At 39.7% G+C, this 15,293-nt stretch overlaps 1 pseudogene; it reads right to left on the bottom strand.

Moving 5' to 3' along the window:
• Window positions 1-1,435: 1,435 nt before the first annotated feature.
• On the bottom strand, window positions 1,436-14,439 carry LOC101412563 (serine/threonine-protein phosphatase 4 regulatory subunit 3B-like; annotated as a pseudogene).
• Window positions 14,440-15,293: the final 854 nt, after the last annotated feature.

The raw sequence follows: 15,293 nt of genomic DNA, 5'->3' as shown, positions 1-15,293 counted from the left end.
TCCGGGGCTCAGCCTCAGCCATCATCCTTCCTTTCCCACCCTTATCTGGGACTTGGGGCCTCAGGGCTGAGACAGGTGTGGAACTGGCCCAGGCACACCAGTCCCAGGGCCTCATGGGAGAAGAGCTGGGGCCTTGGGGGTCTTGCCCTCCCCAGTTGGCCTACTGTTGCACATTAAAGCTATTTACACCCCCCCCCCCCAAAAAAAAAGAGACAACTGAGGGAAGCAGATGTGGCTCAAGTGATAGGGCTTCTGCCTACCATTTGGGAGGACCTGGGTTCGATCCCTGGGGCCTCCTGGTGAAAAAGAAGAGAAAGCATGCCTATGCAACAAGCCAGTGCCCATGTGGCCAGCTGAGTGCCTGCGCGGTGAGCCAGTGCCCCTGCAAGTGAGTCACACAGCAAGATGATAACATAACAAAAGAGAGCCAAAGGGGAGAGTCAAGGTGAAGCTCAGCAGAAACCAGGAACTGAGGTGGCACGGCTAACAGGGAATCTCTTTCCATATCAGAAGTCCTCAGGATAAAATCCCGGTGAATCCTAGAGGAGAAAAAATGGGAAGACCAAAAGAGAAATAGATACAGAAGATCACACAGTGAATGGACACAGACAGCAAAACATCAGGGCAGGGGGAGGGGAAGGGGGAAAATAAATAAATAAATCTTTTAAAATAAAATAAAATGATTAAAAGAACAATGTTGTCTGTACCATTATACATGTTATTGGGTTTGCAACTGAAGTTTTGTTCCGTTTTTTTTTTTAAGATTTATTTTATTTCCTCCCACCTCATTGTTTGTGCTAGCTGTGTGCTCTCTGTCTGTTTGCTGTGTGCTCTCTGTGTCTGCTCTTCTTCTCTTTAAGAGGCACCTTTAAGAGGACCTCCCATGTGGGAGAGATGCATTCAATCACTAGAGCTACCTCTGCTCCCTCCTTTGTTGTGTCTCTTATTGTGTTTCCTCTTTGTGTCTTCTTTGCAACTGGAGTTTTATAATTGTTAATAGATCAGATACCTGCCTGGAGCAACCCTGCATTAATCTTATTTTATCAACCTTTTCTCTCTCCCAAACTGCTGTTCCCAAACCTGACACTTTCCTTGCTAGGAAAGCTATCTCCCAGGTTCCAATTATTAATCTTTTTATTTTCCCCTTTATTTTATAGCCTGAAAGGCAAATCCCTTAATTACAAGCAAGCAGTCAAGTTCCTGGGAAGCCTGTTTTGTGGTGGTGGTGATGGTGGTTTTGTTGTTGCTGTTTTTTTTTAACAGAACTAAACTCTCCTAGTTGATATACTGTTTCCTTTGTTTCTCCTTGTATATTTATAAGTTAAAGTGAGAAAGCTTTCTGATTCAGATTTTCAGCTCATTGAACAGTTGCAGCATTTTAGGAAGACCACATGTTGAGCGTCGCCCAGTAAAGATTTAACCCAAGTCAAGGTCTTTACCTGGGAGAAGTTTCTTCCTCTTCCTCTTCCTCTTCCTCTTCCTCTTCCTCTTCATTATCTGGATAATCCACTAGGCCACCCAAACTTCCCTTGGTGGCTGTTACTGATGTAGCCAAGTTTGTAGTTTTGGAAGGAGACCCATTAGAACTTGCTGATGGTGTCTGACCCACAGCAGATTTACTGTTTCTACTGTTTCTGCCATTAGCTGCAGTGGCAGAATGGGAGAAAGTAAATTTGAAGCCACCGAAAAATGTCCTTTTGAGGAGGTTTTCCTTGTCTTCCCTTTCTTTTGCTCTTTTGGTCTCCATAAATTTTTCACAAGTATCTGGAAAATCATCTTCTGGCTTAGATTTTCCTACTGGTGCCACAACTACTTTTCCTTCCTCCTCTTCATCTTCATTAAGCCAATTTCTTCATCCTCTTCCAAGGCTTTTGCATCTCTGCAAAATCTGTTACTATACAATACAGATGGTTCACTGTTCAGTTTCTGATTTTGTCTTTTCTTAGTCATATTTAAGTGTTTAATCCTTTGAATGTCTGAATATTCAGCCAATTTAAGGGCATTATGAAAGTTTTCAACTATATGTGCAATAAGAGACTTGTTATCTTCCACCACTCTTATGAATTATGAAAGCTCAATTACAACCGAATTCAACAGATGGTACCAAGTTCCATTATCCAGAAAAGCTCAAAAAGATTTCCTTAGAGATGAGAGGTGGAGGCATCTTTAGGACATGGAGCTGCCCTGGATGGTGCTTCAGGAGCAATCATCGGACATTGTAAATCCTCACAGGGCCCACTGGATGGAATGGGGGAGAGTGTGGGCCATGATGTGGACCATTGACCATGAGGTGCAGAGGTGCCCAAAGATGTACTTACCAAATGCAATAGATGTGTCATGATGATGGGAATGAGTGTTGCTGGGGGGGGGGGGGGGGAGAGGTGGGGTGGGGGTGGTGGGGTTGAATGGGACCTCATATATATATATTTTTTAATGTAATATTATTACAAAACCAATTTAAAAAAAAAGATTTCCTTGTGATGTGATGATGATAAAAATTCACATTTTTTATAGGGCCAATGATCCACTTCATAAAACAAAGAGCACACAAAGCCAGGAAGGTGTACTTTTAATTCATTAAGACTAAAACTTTTCTCAGAAAGGCCTTGTTCATAATATAATATTTTATGTGATATATGTGATGTTCCACACAAAATGTGAGTAACTCTAAAATTAAGGCTAGCAGCTGTGCTGTTACCCAGACAAATTGTGTTGTTTTTTGGTTAGATTTTAGCTACATTATCCTTTTCACATTTATCCTCTGACATATTGGCCAAAAGTGGTGTTGTGAGGACATGCATACAAGATTGTAGAAGAAATTTAGAAATTAACTTTTTTCAGTTTTATTGGTTGTACCCAGCATGTTCTCTGGATCAGTGTGAAGAACTTGACTAAACAGCACTCCTAGCTCAGGATCAGTATCACCCATCATTTGTTCAGTTATTACATTAGCTAGGACATCGTCACCACTCTGCTGGGCTTCTTGCATTACAAATTCTCGGCCCATGGATGGACTAAACTCTACTAGATAAGAAAACATATCCGCAGCAGCTAATCTGACTTGCAAATCATCCATGCCCATTACAGTTTCAAGAGCAGGAAGAATCCCCAACTTTGCAAACATTTTGAAAAATGTGTCCCTGTTTTGCGGTTGCAATATCTGAGAAAATGCACAGAATTCCTTGAAAAAATTAACCCATTCACGCCATTTATCATCTGTGGCCTCATCTGTTAACTGTGCAAAAATTTCTAACAAAATTTTTCATCTTCCTTTAACATACTAGCTGAACTTTACTGAAGAAAATAAAGGATGTAAGAGTAGAAAAAAATTCTCTTCAAAAACAGATGGTGTAGATAAAATGATGTCCTGAATGTACTGTATCCTATGAGTCTAATGTATTTTTTGCCTTAGTTCAGAGTCTGTTATTAGTATAACTTCCCTAAACTTTGCAGCTTTGGTCAAGAATTCCCTATGCCTTTTTGGTTGAGCTGAAGCAGGATAGTATTCAAGACATCCCATGACATCCATGATACACTCCTAAGAAAACGTTACCTCGAACAGAGTTAACTTTATTTAGGAATAAGATTCCTCTAATAATTTCACACAAATGATGTAAGCCATCAGTGTTTTCCGGGTTCTCACAAACTTGGAACAGCTGCAGTAGTTTTTTTAATATAGCCTTCCTTTTCCAGGGCCAGTGCCAGCTTTTCCCTGCGGATCCGTGAGGAGAGAACTAAGTAACCAAGTCACCGATTCCTTCAAGTTTATTGAGCTCACATGTGGGCAGGTCATTAAGATGACTGGTTTCAGGCATTTCTTCAAATCGTTCTTCTGATTTATCAGTAAGGTTCTGTGTGACTTCCACCGATGGATCCTCACCTTGAGCCTAACAAATTCTTCCCCAGACCTCATCACAGCCAGCTTTTTCCTGAAAGCTTAAAGCCAGATCATAGTTCTCAGCTCTGACCAATTAGGGGATCCTGTTGTTTCTGATTTGCAGCGTTTGGATGTATCTGATTCCAAGCGTCCGTCGGACTCTGCCCCAACCAACAGCGACAGCCCTTTGAGCTCCTGCACGTACGTGGCGGAGACGCGCCGGGGCCTCGCCGGTCCCAGGCGGGTACCTCTCGCGGGTCTAGCCCTGCCTCGCCGCCGCGCACCCCGCACGGGGGCGCCGCCCGCGCCGCTGCCTCCTCGTTGGCCTCGAACCTGCAGCTCGCGCTTGGTGGCAGCGGCCCGGAGAGGCCCAGGTTCACCGTGGCTGCAGGGGTTCAGCCGTGGGAAGGAGTGACAAGACCGCCGAGACTCCTCCGGCGGAGGCTTGCTTGCGCCCCCGCCGTCTCCGCGGTAACCACTACGAATCCCCGGTCTTGTAACCCGATTCTCTCTGCCGCTCTCTTCCTCCTCCAGCAGGCACACCCCGGGTGCCCTAGCAGGGCCTGGGACAGCAGAAAAGCCCAGCTCGCCCTGCCTCCCTCTAGCTTTCCTTCAGCTGATATTTACATCCCTCGACCGCCCCTTTCAGCCACAATCACATTTGTAAACCAGCCCTGTTAAGTATAGTCACTAAAATGTGTCACCATCAACTCTATCCATTTCTACACTTTTATATTCAAACCAATTAAAAATTCTATGTACATTAAGCAAAGTACCCCCTTCTTGGCCTTAATCCTATCCCTAATAACCTATACTCTAGATTTTAAATCCATGTGCTTGTCATATTAAATTCATTTAAGGGAGCTCATACATTTGTTTTTTTGTGTCGAGCTTCTTCCACTCAGCATAATGTCCTCAAGGTTCATCCATGCTGTCACATGTGTCCCAGTTTCATTTCCTCTTACAGCAGCATAGTATTCCATCATATGAATACACCACACTTCGTTTACCCATTCATTAGTTGATGGACACTTGGATTATTTCCATCTTTTAGCAATTGTTGAATAATGCTACTATGAACATTGGTATACAAATGTCTGTATCCCTGTTTTCAGTTCTTCTGGATGTATTCCTAGTAGAGGGATTGTTGGGTCATAGGACAGTTCTATATTTAGCTTCCTGAGGAACCCCAAACTGTCTTCTACATTCCCACCAACAGTGAAGGAGTGTTCCTATTTCAAGTTTTCCATTTTGTTTTGTTTTTTAAATAATGACCATTCTATAAAGTATGTAACGATGCTGTATTTTTTACCTATATTTCCCTAATAGCTAGTGATATTGAACGTTTTTTCAGGTACTTTTTCACCATTTGTAATTCTACAAATGTCTAAGTCTTTTGCCCATTTTTAAATTTAATTGCTTGCCCTTTTATCATTGAGTTGTACGATTTCATTATATAATATGGAAATCAAAACCTTATTGGATATGTGGTTTTCAAATACTTTCTCCCATTGAGTAAGCTGCCTTTTTACCTTCTTAACAAAGTCCTTCAAAGCACAAAAGTGCTTAGTTTGACATGTCAAACCCTCAACATTGTTGCAAGTATCTCTGAATATGGTTCTTCAAGTAATGAAGATTGATTGTCCAGGTGGACCCTGAGGGGAGGGGGAAAGAGGTGTTGAATACATGGAATCAGGGTAACTGTGGGGCAATGGAAGTGTTCCACAGGATCATGCAATGATGGATATAGGGCATGTTAAATTACACCTAAAATGTATAAAAGTCTATAGGCTAAAATGTAAACCATAATGTAACACATAAGATATCTAAAAATTTAGAAAATTGTATAGTCTAAAATATAAACCATAATCTAAACCCAAATGGAACCTTGTTTGAAAGCTATTGTTTCAATATCTGTACATCAGCTGCAGCAAATATAATATGAACATGTAAAAAGATCATTGCTGGGGAAGGGACAAAGGGTTTGATGTTGGATACGTGGAAGTACCATACATTGTATATGTGAATTACTGTGATCTAAAACTTGTAGTTTTCTGAATACAGATCCTTTATATCCTTGATTAAGTTTATTCTATATATTTGATTCTTTTAGACACTATTGTAAATGGAATTTATTTTCAGACTTCCTCCTCAAACCACTTATCAGTAGTGTATAGAAACACTACTGATTTTTACCTATTAATCATATATCCAGCCACACAGCTCAACATATTTATTAGATCTAGCAACTTTGTTGTAGATTTTTCAGAGCTTTCTAGGTATATGATCATATGTGGAAATAGTGAGTTTTACTTCTTTCTTTCCAATTTGGATGCTTTTTATTTATTTATTTTATTGCTTGATTGCCCTGCTAGAACCTCTAGCACTGTATTCAACAACAGTGATGACATTGGGTATCCTTGTCTCCTGATCTCAATGGGAAAGCTTTCAGTACTCACCATTGAGTACAATGTTAGCTGTAGGTTTTGTTTTGTTTTGTTTAAAGCACTTTATTTATTTTTTTATTTCCCCCTGTTGTCTGCTCTCTGTGTCCATTCACTATGTGTTGCCCTGCGGCCACTTGCATTGTCAGACGGCACTGGGAAACTGTGTCTCTTTTTTGTTGCCTCATCTTGCTGCATCAGCTGTCCATGTATGTGGAGCCACTCCTGGGCAGGCTGCACTTTTTTCACACAGGGTGGCTTTCCTTGCAGGGCACACTTCTTGCTCGTGTGGCTCCAATACTTGGGGGCACCCCTGCATGACACAACACTCCTTGCATGTGGCAGCACTGCACATGGGCCAGCTTACCACATGGGTCAGGAGGCCCTGGGTATCGAACCCTGGATCCTCCATATGGTAGGCAGATGCTTGATCAGGTGAGCCACATCTGCTTCCCTGTAGCTTTTTTATATTTGCCCTTCATCATGTTGAGAAAGTTTCCTTCAATTCCTATCTTTTGGAGTGTTTTTTATCAAGAAAGGATGCTGTATTTGTCAAATGCCTTTTCTGTGTCAATAGAGATGATTATGTGATTTTCTTCCTCATTTTATTAATGTGATGTATTATACTGATTTTCTTGTATTGACCCACCCTGCATGCCTGGGATAAAACGTACTTGATCTTGATGAATAATTCTTTTCATGTGTTTTGGATTTAATTAGTGAATTTTTTTTGAGGATTTTTATGTCTATACTTATTAGGGAAATGGGTCTATAATTTTCTTTTTTCATATTAGTTTTAACTGGCTTTGGTATTAAGGTGATGTTGGCTTCATATGGTGAGTTTGTTAGCATTCCCTCCAATTCAATTTTTTTTTTTAGAGTTTCAGTAAGACTTGTATTAAATCTTTGAATCCTTGGTAGAATTTAACAGTGAAGACATCTGGTCAGGATCGTTATTTGGTGAGGATTTTCACAACTATTTCAATCTCTTTACTTGTGATTAGTTTGTTGAAGTCTTCTATTTCTTCTAGGGTCAGTGTAGGTTGTTCGTATGTTCCTAGGAATTTGTCCATTTCATCTACATTGTCTAGTTTCTTGGCATACAATTGTTAATGGCATCCTCTTATGATCTCCTTTATTTCTGTGGGTTCAGGAATAATGTCCCCACTTTCAATTCTTATTTCAGTTATTTGCATTTTATCTTTTTTACTTTGTCAGTCTAGCTAAGATTTGTCAATTTTGTTAATCATCTCAAAGAACCAACTTCTTTTTTCTTTTTAGAAGGTACTGGGGATTGAACACAGGACCTTGTATATGAGAAGCAGATACTTCTGCTATATAGTGCCTGAGCTATATCCACAGAGCTGTATCCACTCCCCCAGCTTTTGTTCTTGTTAATTATTTCTATTTTGTTGTGGTTGTTGTTCTCAATTTCATTTATTTCTACTCTGTTCTTTGTTATTTCATTCCTTCTACTTGTTTTGGGAATAGTTTGCTTTTCTTTTTCTAGTTCCTCCAGCTGTGTAGTTAAGTCATTGATTTTAGCTCTTTTTTTTTTAGTGCAAACATGGAGGGCTATAAATTTTTTCCTCTCAGTGCTGCCTTCACTCCATCCCATAGATTTTTGTTGTTGTTGTTATTGTTGCTTTTATTTTGATTTTTTTTTTTTGAGGTACCAGGGGCCAGAGATTGAACCCAGGACCTGGTATATGGAAGCAGGCACTCAACCACTGAGCTGCATTGGCTTCCCTAAGTTGTTTTTTCATTTGTTTTTCTTATTGTTGTTTTTCAAGATCTATTTTATTCATTTCTCCCCCTACCCGCCCTCACTGTCTGTGCTTACTGTCTGCTCTCTGTGTATATTTGCTGCACATTCTTCTGTGTTTGATTGTCTTCTCTTCTTGTTTTCTCTTTAGGAGGCACTGGGAACCAATCCTAGGACCTCCAGCATGGGAGAGAAGACTCAATTGTTTGAGCCAATTCAGCTCCCTGGTTTGTTGTGTCTCTCATTGTCTTTCCTCTGTGTCTCTTTTTTGTTGTGTCATCTTGTTGTGTCAGCTCTTGACATGGGCCAGTCTCTGCAGTGCAGGCTTGCTCTCCATGGCATGGGCCAGCTTGACCTTCACCAGGAGGCCCCAGAAACTGAACCCAGCACCCCCATATGGTAGATGGGAGTCCAATCACTTGAGCTACATCTACTTCCCTTGTTGTTTGTTTTTGTTTTTTCAGAGAGTACCAGGAACCAAACCTGAGACCACCCATATGAGAGGCAGGTGCTCAACTGCTTGAGCCACACCCATTTCCCCCATAGGTTTTGATACGCTGTGTTCTTGTTTTCTTTTTTTTTTTCTTCAAAGTTTACTTCATATCTTAATTTTGGTTTCCAAAACGTATTAACTATTTTCAGGTCAGTGTTGGTTAAAATTACAAACAACATGTAATACTTCTCAGGTACATTCTTAGAACTCAGTACATGATTTTAGAGAAATAGAAGCCTGGAGTTACATTAGGTAGGATATATTGATATCTTATGAAACAGTTGGATATTTAGCTTTGTACATCCATGTCATTTGACAGTATGTTATCAGTGCCCTTGTACTTTGCATTTTAGGCAGTTTTCCTTATTAATAAATTCACTGTGATGTTTTCTAGGTGTTTATTTCCTTATCTTGTTTTCATTTGTCTCAAGAAGTTACTGATTTCTCTTGCTGTTTCCTCATTGATCCACTGATTATTTAAGAGTGAGTTGCTTAATCTCCATGTATTTGTGAATACTCCCCTTTCCTTTCTATGTTGATTTCCAGCTTCATTCTACTATGATCTGACAAAGTGCTTTGTATAATTTCAATCTTTTTAAATTTATTGAGATGTGTTTTGTGATACAACATATGGTTTGTCCTGGAGAAAAATCCATCAGCACTTGTAAAGAATGTATATCCTGCTCTTTTGGGGTGAAATGTTTTGTATATGTTTTTAGGTTTAGTTCATTTATCATATTATTCAAACTCTCTGCCCAGATATTCTATCCAATGCTGAGAATGGTATATTAAAATCTCCAACTATTATTGTAGAGACACTTATTTCTTCTTTCAGTTTTTTTTTTGGGGGGGGGTTAATTTATTGAAATATATCACTCATACATTAACATACAAAAACAATAAATGTATAATAGTTGTGAACTTACAAAAAAAACATATATAACATTAAATAAACATATATAACATCTCACCCTACCACCAATAACTTGCATTGTTTTTAAACCTTTTTAACTAATGATTAAAGAGCATTGTCAAAATATTACTACTAAACAAAGCATTTTTCCCCTAACCAATCTATTATTATTTTTATATCATTTATGTATGAACATACATCAACAATTAAGTGTATAGTAAAAGTTGTGAACTTACAAAGCAAACGTGCATAACATCATACAGGGGTTGCATATATCAACCCTCCATCAACACCCTGCACTGTAATGAGATGCTTGTTACAAACTATGGAAAAACACTGTCAAAATCTTACTACTAATTATAGTTCTTATCTTACATTTGGTGTGTTTTTCCCCCAACTCATCCTATTATTTTTTAAGTATACTTTTTTATGACAGAAGTTGTAAACTTATAAAACAATCATGCACATGTGCAGAATTCCCAAACAACACCCCTCCATGAACCCACCACAATGTGGAGTGTCATGTACTACAGATAAAATATTATCATCAGATTATTGCCATGTCCATAGTGTACATTTGGCTCACATTTTCCATACTGCCTCAGTATCAACACAGTACTTCTTTTGCACAGATGCAAGAATATTACACTATTACTACTAACCACAGTTCATAGGTCACTCCAGCTGTATTTTTCCCATGCTTCTCCACATTCCCAGCATCTTGCAGTAGGGATATACATTTGTTCTAGCTAACAAAGGTCACTCTTGCATCTGTACCATCAACCACAATTGTCACCCACCTCTTGGTTTACAGTGCTATTTGTTCCTAGATTATTCTCAAGCGTTCTGTCAATTGGTATTTACATAACTAGACTACCATTTCAGTCACATCCCCATTTATAAACTAGCTGTTACTCACTGTGTGTTACTATCCACTCTATACATTTCCACAATTTTACAGTAAAGCTAATTAAAACTTCTACATACATGAAACATCAGTAGTCCACTCAGTCTTTCTCTTATCTCCTTTAAGAATCCTCCACCTACCACCAGGTCTTGAAGATATTTTCCAATAATTTCTTTTAGAAGTTTTATGGTTTTTGCTTTTATTTTTAGTTTTTTGACCCATTTTGAGTTAATTTTTGTATAAGGTGTGAGAGAGGGATCCTCTTTCCTTCTTTCAGCTATGGATGTCCAATTCCTTCAGCACCATTTGTTGAATGGATTGTTCTGCCCAAGCTGTGTGAGTTTGACAGGCTAGTCAAAAATCACTGGACCATGCCTGTGAGGATCTGTTTCTGAACCATAAATTTGGTTCCATTGGTCTATTGTGTCTGTCTTTATGCCAGTACCATGCTGTTTTTACCACTACAGGTAGGTATTATGATTTAAAGTCTGGAGATGAGGGTTCACTTTTCCTTTTTATATTTCTGGCTACTCAGGACTCCTTACCCTTCAAAGTAAATTTAATCGTTGTGTTTTCAATTTTTTCTTTAATGCTGGTGGAAATTTTATCGAGATTGCATTAAATCTGTATATCAATTTGAGTAGAATTGACATCTTAATGATATTTAGTTTTCCAATCCATGAGCGTGGGATGTTCTTCCAGTTATTTAGGGCTTTTTTTATTTAACACTGAGTTGCAGTTCTCTGAATACAAGTGTTTTACATCATTGGTTAAGTTTATTCCTGACGATATGAGTTTATCTGTCATATTTTATTTTCACCACTCTTTTGACACTCTGTTACTTTTATTGATCTAAGCTTCATTTCTAGACTCCCTTCCAAGTGCCTCTCTTCTGTCTTTTCTTTTCAGTCTCTAGCACACCCTTTAGTATTTCCTGAAATTATGGTCTCTTGCCTAGAAATCCTCTCACTTTATGTTTACCTGTGAATATCCTAATTTCACCCTCATTTTTGAAAGACAGTCTTGCTGGATATAAGATTCTTGGCTGGAAATTTTTCTCTTGTAGTTTCTTAAATATATCAGATCACTGTCTTCTTGCCTCCATGGTTTCTGGTGAGAAATCAGTACTTAATCTTATTGGATATTCTTTTTTATGTTATGCATTGCTTTTCTCTTGCTGTTCTCAGAATTCTCTCTTTGTCTTTGGCCTTTGACTTTCTGATGATAGAGTTTGTCTGTTTGGATTTTTTTGGATGGGAATACATTGTGCTTCTTGGACAGGGATATCTATGTCCTTCAATAGAGTTGAGAAATTTTCTACCATTATTTCTTTAAATATTCCTTCTGCTCCTTTTCCTTCTCTTCTCCTTCTGGGACACTGATGACACATATGTTTGCACACCTTTTGCTGTCATTTAGTTCCCTGAGACCTTGTTCAATTTTTTTCCATTCTTTTCTTCATCTCTCCCTTTGTATGTTCACTTTCAGAGGCCATTTCTTCAAGTTCACCAATCCTTTCTTCTGCCTTCTCAAATCTGCTATAATATGATTCCAAATTTTTAAAATTTCATTTATTATGTATTTCATTCCCATAAGATCTGCTATTTTTCTATGTATGCTTTCAAATTCTTCTTTGTGCTCATCCAATGTCTTCTTAATATTCTTAATCTCTTTAGCCATCTCATTGAATTTATTAAGGAGATTTGTTTGAACATCTATGATTAGTTGTCTCAACTCCTTTATGTCATCTGGAGACTTATCTTGTTTCTTTGACTGGGCCATAGCTTCCTGTTTCTTGGTGTGGATTGTACTTTTGGTTGGTGTCTTCGCATCTGGCTTACTAGAGTATTTTTTCTGGGTATGGTTTATCTCTTTAGTTTAGGGCTTCCTATCCTTTCTCCCTTGCTGGTTGTACAGTAAGAACCAAGCAAGTAGTTGGTGCTGTAAGCTGTGGAGGATCAAGCTGCCCTCATTGTGCCAGAGACCAATGAAGCTTCTACAAACTTTCTCCTTTGCCAGGGGTAGGGATAGAGTCACAGATATGTGGAACCAAGTGAAGGCCTAGACTGTAGTCACCCAGAGAGACTGATGAAGTTTCACATCTCTTTCTCCCCTGCCTGGGGTGGGGATGAAGCTGCAGGTGTGGGCAGCAATCTATGCAGTGTGGGTCCAAGATGACTGCAGTTGCCCTGGTAGACTTCTGATTTTCAGTCCATGCCAGCCAAAATTCCCTGCAGTTACTTGTATAGGCTGGTGCAGAGCTCCTCAGCCTCCTCCTGCTGAGACCAGCTCAGCAAAAGGTTTGCATGAAAGGAAGGCAATGCAGAGCTGAAAAAAATAAAAGGACAGAAAGAAAGATGCAAGAGAGAAATTAAAGATGGGACCAGGGGACTCAACAGCTTCTGGAACTGAGAGCCTCAACTCTAGTTTCCACATCGTACTTATTAGAAATTATAAAGCAGTAGTTATCTATGTTTATTTTCAAGGCTTGTTATTAAAGCTGTAGCACCAGCAATGCTGGGGAGCAGGCCATAAAAATTCAAACGTCTCCACATGCAAACAGTTTCGTGCTGACCAGACAGTGTTCCGCCTAGTCAAGGCTGGTGTTCCTAAACCCACACTTCTTATCTGCATTATGGAAACGTTTCAACTTCAAGCCAGGTTCCCATGTTCAAATTCAAGCTTCTTTCCCACATCCTCCCCTCCACAGGTGGGGCTGAAGCCTAGGCAGGCTGTAGGATAATCTACATGAAAGAAACTGGTTGCTGCAGGCACTGGGAGTTTCAATCAGGCTTCCCCTCAGGCTGGGGACAGAGTCAGAATGGTGGCTACTGGCCTCTTTCTCACTTGGGCTGGTTCACACCCTAGCTGCTCCCAGAGTTATTTCTTAGCCAGCCAAGTCTCCCAATCAGTAGCCAAAATCGGCAGCCAACAGTCTATTCCTCCCCTGTTTCTGGGAAATGGAGCTTCCAAATCCATCACAGAGCAGCTCCAGGGGCTTGTGCCACCAGTCTCCATGGCTTGGCAGGTAATTTCCTGGAAAGGCTGGCACAGGTCCCCGCAGCTTCCTCCCTGCTGGAGGTGGCACTGGGGCCTAGGCTAGACCTGTAGTATTATCTGGATGGGAAGAAGCTGGTCCCCACCAGTACTGTGATTCTCAATCCACCCTGCTTCGCCTCATATCAGGTGCAAAATTAAGACGGCAGCTCCCAGCCTCTTTCTGATCTGAATAGGCTCAAACCTTAGCTATTCTCAGGATCATACTGTAGCCCACTAAATTTCCTCATCATAACTAAAATTGGTGCCCAACCATCTCTTCCCCCCCCCCCCCCCCCCATTTTGGGTAAGTGGAGGTTTTAATTCCAGCCACGGAACAGCTCCTGAGGTGGCTTGTGCTTCCAGTGGAGGATGGGCACTGGCCTCCATGGCCTGGAGTTCTCTACTTATGGGTCTTCTTTGCAGATGGGCAGTCCCCTTCTCCCACTCCCCCAAGGATGTTACAAGATCCTCTTCTGGCCTCTGGAAGCCCCAAACAGGTGCTTCAGCTAGCTCCAGAGAGCTCTGGGTGTTTACTAACTGCCCCGTAGCAGGAGCTGACTCTAGGAGTTCCTTACTCCACCGCCATCTTGCTGGTTGCCTCTCTCTCCCTTCAGTTTTGCCAGTGTGTGCCTCATGTATTTTAGGGCACCTTGGTTAGGAGCATATTCATTTTTCTTTGTTATTTCTTCCTGGTCAATTATTCCTTTTATTAATATATAATGTCCTTTCTTGTCACTAATAACAGCTTTTCTTTTAAAGTCTATATCATCCATTATAGCTATAGCTATCCCAGCTTTTTTGTATACTGCATGCATAGAATATCTTTTTCCAGGCATTCACTCTCAATTTGTATCCTTGGGTCTAAGGTAAGTCTCTTGTAGATAGCACATAGATGACTCATTTTTTTTAATCCATTCTGCCAGTCTGTGCCTTTTAATTGGGGAGTTTAATCCATTACCATCCAATGTTAATACTCTAAAGGCATTTCTTAGTTCACCCATTTTGACCTTTAGGTTTTTCTGTCATATATAGTTCCATTACTCTCTTTACATCTTTAGTTGCTTTTGCTGATGTAATCTTCATAGCCAGAGTCTCTTCCAAGCCTCTCTCTACTGTTTTTTCTTCCCTGGCTCTATCACTCCCTTTAGTATTTTCTGTACAGCTGGTCTCACAGCTACAATCTCTCTCAATTTCTGTTTCTCTGTGGATTTTCTAAATTCATCCTCATTTTTGAAAGACAGTCTTACCAGATATAAGATTCTTGGCTGGAAGTTTTTTCCTTTCAGGGTTTTAGTATATCATATCACTGCCTTCTTTGCTCCGTGGTTTATGATGCGAAATCAGCAGTGCTTAATCTTATGGGTATGCCTTATATATGATGAATTGCTTTTCTCTTGTTGCTTTCAGAATTCTTTATTTTTGGTATTTGACATTCTGTTTAATATGTGTCTTGGAGTTTATCTATTTGGGTTAATTTGGTTTAGAGTATGTTTCACTTCCTAGACATGGATATCTATGTCCTTCAATAGATTTGGGTAATTTTTTCCATTATTTTCTTAAATAATTTTTCTGCCTCTTTTCTCTTCTCTTCTCTTCTCTTTCTGGGACACCCATGACATGTATGTTTGCACGTTCTTGCCATCATTTATGTCCCTGAGACTATGTTCAATTTTTTCCATTCTTTTCTTTATCTATTTTGTGTGTGCATTTGCTGTCAGAGGTCCTGTCTTTAATATCACTGATCCTTTCTTCTGTCTCTTCAAATCTATTTTTCATTCCTCCAGTATATGTATGTGTGTATAAGTATGTATATATATATATAAAACCAGAGAAATTGTGAACTTACAAAATAATC

The sequence above is a fragment of the Dasypus novemcinctus genome, chromosome 1 (genome assembly GCF_030445035.2).
Source record: "Dasypus novemcinctus isolate mDasNov1 chromosome 1, mDasNov1.1.hap2, whole genome shotgun sequence".
NCBI lineage: Eukaryota > Metazoa > Chordata > Mammalia > Cingulata > Dasypodidae > Dasypus > Dasypus novemcinctus.
The sequence above is the reverse complement of the archived record's forward strand: the minus strand, read 5'-3'. Positions and strand labels throughout refer to the sequence as shown.